The following is a 7,500-nucleotide window of genomic DNA, read 5'->3' as shown; positions in this document are numbered from 1 at the left end:
TCAGCAATAATAATAATAATTATAATAATAACAACGACAACAACAACAATAATAATAATAATAATAAAATACAATACTAAAAGATAGTTTCCTATCAAAATATTATCATCATTATCAAATAAACCATCTTTATAGTCCTTTCTATTATATATAAACATAATTGTTCTTATTTCATCTTTTAAAAAATACTTAAAATTACACTTTTACTAGTAATGATATGAACCATCTTTATAGCCCGTTCCATTAAATATAAACATAACTGTTTTTATTCTTGCTTTAAACTATACTTAAAATTACACTTTCACTAGTAATGATAACAACAACAACAACAATAATAATAATATCATTATAATAATCATATGAACCATCTTTATAGTCCTTTCTATTAAATATAAACATAACTGTTCTTATTCTACTTTTTAAAACAAAATTCCCCAAAAATGACAGTTTCATCAACAACCGTTTCATTGACAGGCGCCGTTTGTGGCGTCGTCGGTTTCATCATCATCAACGTGACGGTCGTCATTGCCGTCAGACAGTACTCTCATAGACGGGCACGTAGACGGCGATTGCTCGAATTACAGTAAGTTATTTCTTAAGTTATTTCTGTCATTTTCCTTAACTTGTATGTACAGTTGTACATATTCTGTATGTACAGTTGTTCATATTCTATATGTAAAGTTGTAAACTTTCTATATGTACCGTTGTACATATTCTGTATGATAAGTTGTACATATTCTGCATGTACAGTTGTACATAATCTCTATGTAAAGTTGTACATATTCTGTATGTACCGTTGTACATATTCTGTATGGTAAGTTGTGCATATTCTGTATGGTAAGTTGTACATATTCTATATGTAAAGACTTTCATATTTTGTACATAAAGTTGTACATATTTTGTATGAACAGCTGTACATATTCTGTACGTACAGTTGTACATATTCTGTATGAACAGCTGTACATATTCTGTACGTACAGTTGTAAATATTCTGTATGTACAGCTGTTCATATTCTATATGTAAAGTTGTACACTATCTATATGTACCGTTGTACATATTCTGTATGGTAAGTTGTACATATTCTATGCGTAAAGACTTTCATATTTTGTACATACAGTTGTACATGTTCTGTATGTACAGTTGTACATATTCTGTATGTACAGTTGTACATATTCTGCAAGTACAGTTGTACATATTCTGTATGTACCGTTGTACATATTCTGTATGGTAAGTTGTACATATTCTATATTTAAAGACTTTTATATTTTGTACATACAGTTGTACATATTTTGTATGTACAGTTGTACATATTCTGTATGTACAGTTTTACATATTCTTTATGCACAGTTTACATATTCTATATGTACAGTTGTACATATTCTGTATGTACAGTTGTACATATTCTGTATAAGTTGTACATATTCTGCAAGTACAGATGTACATATTCGGCATGTACAGTTGTACATATTCTGTATGTACAGTTATACATATGCTGTATGATAAGTTGTACATATTCTGTATGTACAGTTGTACATATTCTATATGTACAGTTATACATATTCTGTATGATAAGTTGTCCATAATCTGGATGTACAGTTGTATATATTCTGTACGCACAGTTGTTCATATTCTATATGTACAGTTGTACATTTTCTATATGTACCGTTGTACATTTTCTGTATGTATAGTTGAACATATTCTGTATGTACAGTTGTACATATTCTGCATATACATTTGTACATATTCTGTATGTGCAGTTATACATATTCTATATGTAAAGTTGTTCATATTTTGTATAAACAATTATACATATTTTGTATGTATAGTTGTACTGTACATATTCTGTATGTACAGTTGTATATATTTTGTATGTACATTTATACATATTCTATATGTACAGTTGTACATATTCTGTATATACAGTTGTATATATTTTGTATGTACAATTGTACATATTCTATATGTACAATTGTACATTTTCTATATGTACCGTTGTACACATTCTGCATGTATAGTTAAACATATTCTGTATGGTAAGTTGTTCATATTATGTAAGTAGAGTTGTACATATTCTGTATGTACAGTTGTACACAGGAGTCCCTGGTACACCTCGCCTAGAAGACGTACACCATGTGACACCCTTACTTTAAAGGCTACTCATGAATGGCAGAGAAAGGGACAGTGTCATTATCCTATTAAGGAGGACAGCCTTACTTTAAAGGTTTAAAGGCCATTCATGAATGGCAGTCACAAAGGACAGTGACGTTGCCCTATCAAGCAGGACACTGCCCTAGAGACTGACCATATATATCATATGATCAGCGCCTAAGCTCCTTCTCCACCCAAGTTAGGACGAAGGAGGGCCATGCAATGGCTGCTGATGACTCAGCATGTAGACCTATAGGCTCCCCCAAAACCCACCTGTTTAGCTCACAAGGATGGTGAGGTCGTAGCGACCAAAAGAACTAACGAGTTTGAGCAGGACTCGAACTCTAAACTGGAAACTAACCAAACCGTGCAGAGGTGGTGGGCGGGGCTGAACACAGGAACTCTCCATGCAGCAACGGTGTGACTGGGTGTACTTCATCAGAGCAAGTTGTATCTATTTTGCTGTTTATAGTAATGTTATTATTGTTCTTAAACTTTTCTTGTAGGTTTTCCTCCTTTCCTTTCCTCACTGGGTTATTTTTCCCTATTGGAGCCCTTGGGCTTAAAGCATCCTACTTTTCCAACTAGGGATGTACCTTAGCAAATAATAATAATAATAATAATAATAATAATAATAATAATAATAATAATAATAATAATAATAATATTTCATTTTCTACTCGAGTTTATTAATGTCACTAATACATTTAATTCATTCCTAATACAATTGTGAATATATATTTAAATACACATATAAGTAGAAAAAAGAAATGGGCATGGACAGGACATATAATGAGAATGTCAGACAATGGATGGACATTAAGAATAACAGAATGGGTCCTAGACATTGTAAAAGAAGCAGGAGATGGAAGAGAAGACGGTGAATAGACGAACTAAGAAAGTTTGCGGGCAAGGACTGGCACAGAAACACCATACGTAGACCCAATTGGAAGGAAATATCTGAGGCCTCTGTTCTACAGTGGACTAGTAACAGCTGATGATTATATATATATATATATATATATATATAGATAGATAGATAGATAGATAGATAGATAGATAGATAGATAGATAAATAGATAGGTAGATAGATACATAGATAGATATATGTGTATATATATTGTTTATATGCAAACGTTTCTAGTTCACTGCAGGACAAACGCCTCAGACGTGTCCTTATTCATGTCTGGATTTTGGCCATTTTACATCACCACGCTGGCCACTGCATATTGGCGATGGTGGGAGACTTTAATCTTATCGCTCACAGCAAACCAACCTAGTATGGTTGGCCCTGAATAATGCAACTTTTATGATCATGTCGATACACAAAACCTATCCCAACGTTAAGGTACCCCAACTCAGAAGGTAATATATATATATATATATATATATATAAATATATACACACATATATATATATATATATATATATATATATTATATATATATATATATTATATATATATATATATATATATATATATATATACATATACATATATGGACACGGGAAGGACATATAATGAAAATGTCAGGCAATAGATTGACTTTAAGAATAACAGAATGGGTCCCTAGACATTATAAAAGAAGCAGGCTAAGGAAGAGAAGACGATGGCTTGACGAACTAAGAATGTTTGCCAGCGTGGACAGGCAGTGGCATAGAAAAACCATATACAGGCGCAAGTGGAAGGAAATGTCTGAGGCCTCTGTTCTGCACTGGACTGAGAGAGAGAGAGAGAGAGAGAGAGAGAGAGAGAGAGTATATAAATATATATATATATATATATATATATATTATGTATATATATATATATATATATATAGAGAGAGAGAGAGAGAGAGAGAGAGAGAGAGAGAGTAAATGTGAGTATACATATTGTTTATATGCAGCTGTTTCTAGTCCACTGCTGGACAAACGTCTCTGGAGTTTGGCAAGTTTCCATCACCACGCTAGCCACTGCGTACTGGTGATGGTGGGAGACTTTAATCTTATCGCTCGCGGCAAACCAACCTACATGGCTGATCATGACAATACACAAAACCTTTCACCACGGTAAGGTATCGCCACTCAGGTGATATATATAATACTTTATACACATCACCTTTACGTCACCTACATTTGAACGACGGCTGATATCCGGCCGAAGAATTTAATAATAATCTCATCAGCCTACTCCAACAGTAGGGGAATGGAATCGAGGCTAAGGCATATATACAAACCCGTTTATTAGTCACTCGGCAAATACTCTCCACGCCCCCCAAAACTAACACAATTGTTATGATAATTAAAGTTAGAAGTGGCATCGCACGTGAAACTGAAGCCCTTCGGGTTCCCAGGGTAAGGAGAAAGAGAGTAGTGCTTCTCTCATTTAGGTTCAGATACAAGATGTCAAAAGGAGATTTAATAATGCTTCTCGCATATGAGAGCTCCGACATCCAGATGATCAGGGAGAGATAACTCGTTTCCCTGTTCTCTTGTTTGAGGGTACACACGCGCACGCTATTCTATTTTGTTTCTCTTCCTCTTTTTTATTGAAGTTTTTATAGTTTGTGTATGTAATATCTAATTTAATGTTGTTATTGTTCTTAAAATATTCTATTTTGGCTGCTCATTAATTCTTTCGTTTCCTTTCCTCACGGGGTTATTTTTCCCTGTCGGAGTCCTTGGACTTATAGCATCCTGCTTTTATAGCACGGGTTGTAGCTTGGTTAATAATAATAATAATAATAATAATAATAATAATAATAATAATAATAATAATAATAATAATAATTATAATATTAATAGATTGGCTAGCAATAATAATAATAATAATAATAATAATAATAATAATAATAATAATAATAATAATAATAATAATAATAATAATAGGGGCTTAACTAATAATAATAATAATAATAATAATAATAATAATAATAATAATAATAATAATAATAATAATCATAATAATCATAATAGGGGCTTAAGTAATAATAATAATAATAATAATAATAATAATAATAATAATAATAATAATAATAATAATAATAATAATAGGGGCTTAACTAATAAAAATAAAAATAAAAATAATAATAATAATAATAATAATAATAATAATAATAATAATAATTATAATTGCAATAATAATAGCTTGGCTATTAGTAAAGAGACGTGAGAATACAAAGAACACCTGAAAAATTAGTTTAGAACTACAAAAGAAAAATAGAAATCAACAGTTTTCCTGTTGTGACTAATTAGAGCTGTTTACTTAATCCCTTCAAAGACCTTTTAATATAACTCATTAATACTCGCAGCTTTTCAATTTCCTTAAAACATAACCTACTTTAACTGAGATGAAATATAATTCTTAATTGAATATGAGAAAAAAATAAATTCGTAGAAATTTTATGTAACCATAAACTATTCCATCTTCTAAATTTCGTAAATTTTAGGGAAAGCTAAAAAGCTTTATGTAAACAGATAAACGATTCCATCTTCTAAATTTCGTAAATTTCAGGGAAAGCGAAAAAGCTATGTAAATTTGATAAACTATTCCATCATCTAAATGTCGTAAATTTCAGGGAAAGCTAAAAAGCTATGTAAATTTGATAAACTATTCCATCGTCTAAATTTCGTAAATTTCAGGGAAAGGTTAAAAACTATGTAAATTTGATAAACTATTCCATCATCTAAATTTCGTATATTTCAGGGAAAGCTAAAAAGCTTTAAGTAAACAGATAAACGATTCCATCTTCTAAATTTCGTAAATTTCAGGGAAAGCTAAAAAGCTATGTAAACTTGATAAATATTTCCTTACGAGAAGGAATCTCAAAGGGTACATAAAATACAGTCATTGTAACAATTAAAAAGGCTAATAGGGGAGTATTAGGAAAATTATTATTATTATTATTATTATTATTATTATTATTATTATTATTATTATTATTATTATTATTATCATTATTATTATTATTATTATTATTATTATCATTATTATTACTTGCCAAGCTACAAGCTTAGTTGGGAAAGTCCAGTGATGAAAGGAAATAAATAAATGAATAAACTCCCAGAGAAGTTATGAATAATTAAAAAATAATATTTAAAATAACCATAAAATAAATTTTTTCATAAACTATAAATATTAAAAATAAACAAGATGAAGAGAAAAAAGATAAAAAAGAGTGTGCCCAAGCATATCCTCTAGCAAGAGAACTCTACCCCAAAACAGTGGAAGATCATGGTACAGAGGCTATGGCCCTATCTATGAATAGAGAACAATGGCAAACTAAATAAAAAATGCATTTTCGTTTATATATATATATATATATATATATAATATATATATATATATATATATATATATATATATATATATATATATATATATATATATGTACAATATATGTGTGTGTCCTAATTCTTGAATGAAGATATGTGTTATACGTCAAGGTAAATGAACTCTATAGTCATGAGAATTCCACAACGAGATTTCATCCTGCTTGCGAGGAGAGTTAGTAGCCTTTGTGCATTCTTTTAGACAAGGCCTGATTGGTAACGTCTCTGCCTAGTGTTTCCCAGTCGGGGGTTCGAGTCCCGCTCAGACTCGTTAGTGCCATTAGTGTCTGCAACCTTACCATCCTTGTGAGTTAAGGTTGGGGGGTTTGGGGGAGCCTATAGGTCTATCTGCTGAGTCATCAGCAGCCACTGCCTGGCCCTCCCTGGTCCTAGCTTGGGTGGAGAGGAGGCTTGGGCGCTGATAATGTAATATATGGTCAGTCTCTAGGGCATTTTCCTGATTGCTAGGGCAATGTCACTGTCCCTTGCCTTTGCCATTCATGAGCGACCTTTAAACCTTTAAACCTGAGAGTGTCAGCTGTACAGCGTACTCACTAACCTTTTGTAATATAGTGAAAAAAAAAACCTGTTCTAATGTCTCACTATCCGTTGACAAGGGAGATATATATATATATATATATATATATATATATATATATATATATATATATATATATATATTTATATACATATATATATATATATATATATATATGTATATATATACATATATACATATATATATAATATGGTATTTTTGTATAATTTCATAAAAAAATTTGACTTTGCATCTATTTACATCACTATATGCATAAATACATATAAATATAATTATGCAGAGCTTACAGATGCATAGAAAAGAAAGGTGGAAGCAAAGGATAACGTCTCTCTCTCTCTCTCTCTCTCTCTCTCTCTCTCTCTCTCTCTCTCTCTCTCTCTCTCCACAATGACCGGGTTTGAAAATCTGACTCGGACCCATCCCATCCCCTCTTGGAGTAGAAAGACCCACACAGGCCGTTAGCATCTTTAATCTAGA

The 7,500-nt window shown here is 31.2% G+C and overlaps 1 pseudogene; it reads left to right on the top strand.

Annotated features, from left to right (window-relative positions):
• The window catches only part of LOC137643693 (uncharacterized), a 174,979-nt pseudogene that overhangs the window by 160,644 nt on the left and 6,835 nt on the right, over window positions 1–7,500 (top strand).

Source organism: Palaemon carinicauda, chromosome 7 (assembly GCF_036898095.1).
Source record: "Palaemon carinicauda isolate YSFRI2023 chromosome 7, ASM3689809v2, whole genome shotgun sequence".
NCBI classification, from domain to species: Eukaryota; Metazoa; Arthropoda; class Malacostraca; order Decapoda; family Palaemonidae; genus Palaemon; species Palaemon carinicauda.
Note: the sequence above shows the minus strand (reverse complement) of the source record. Positions and strands in the feature narration are given on the sequence as shown.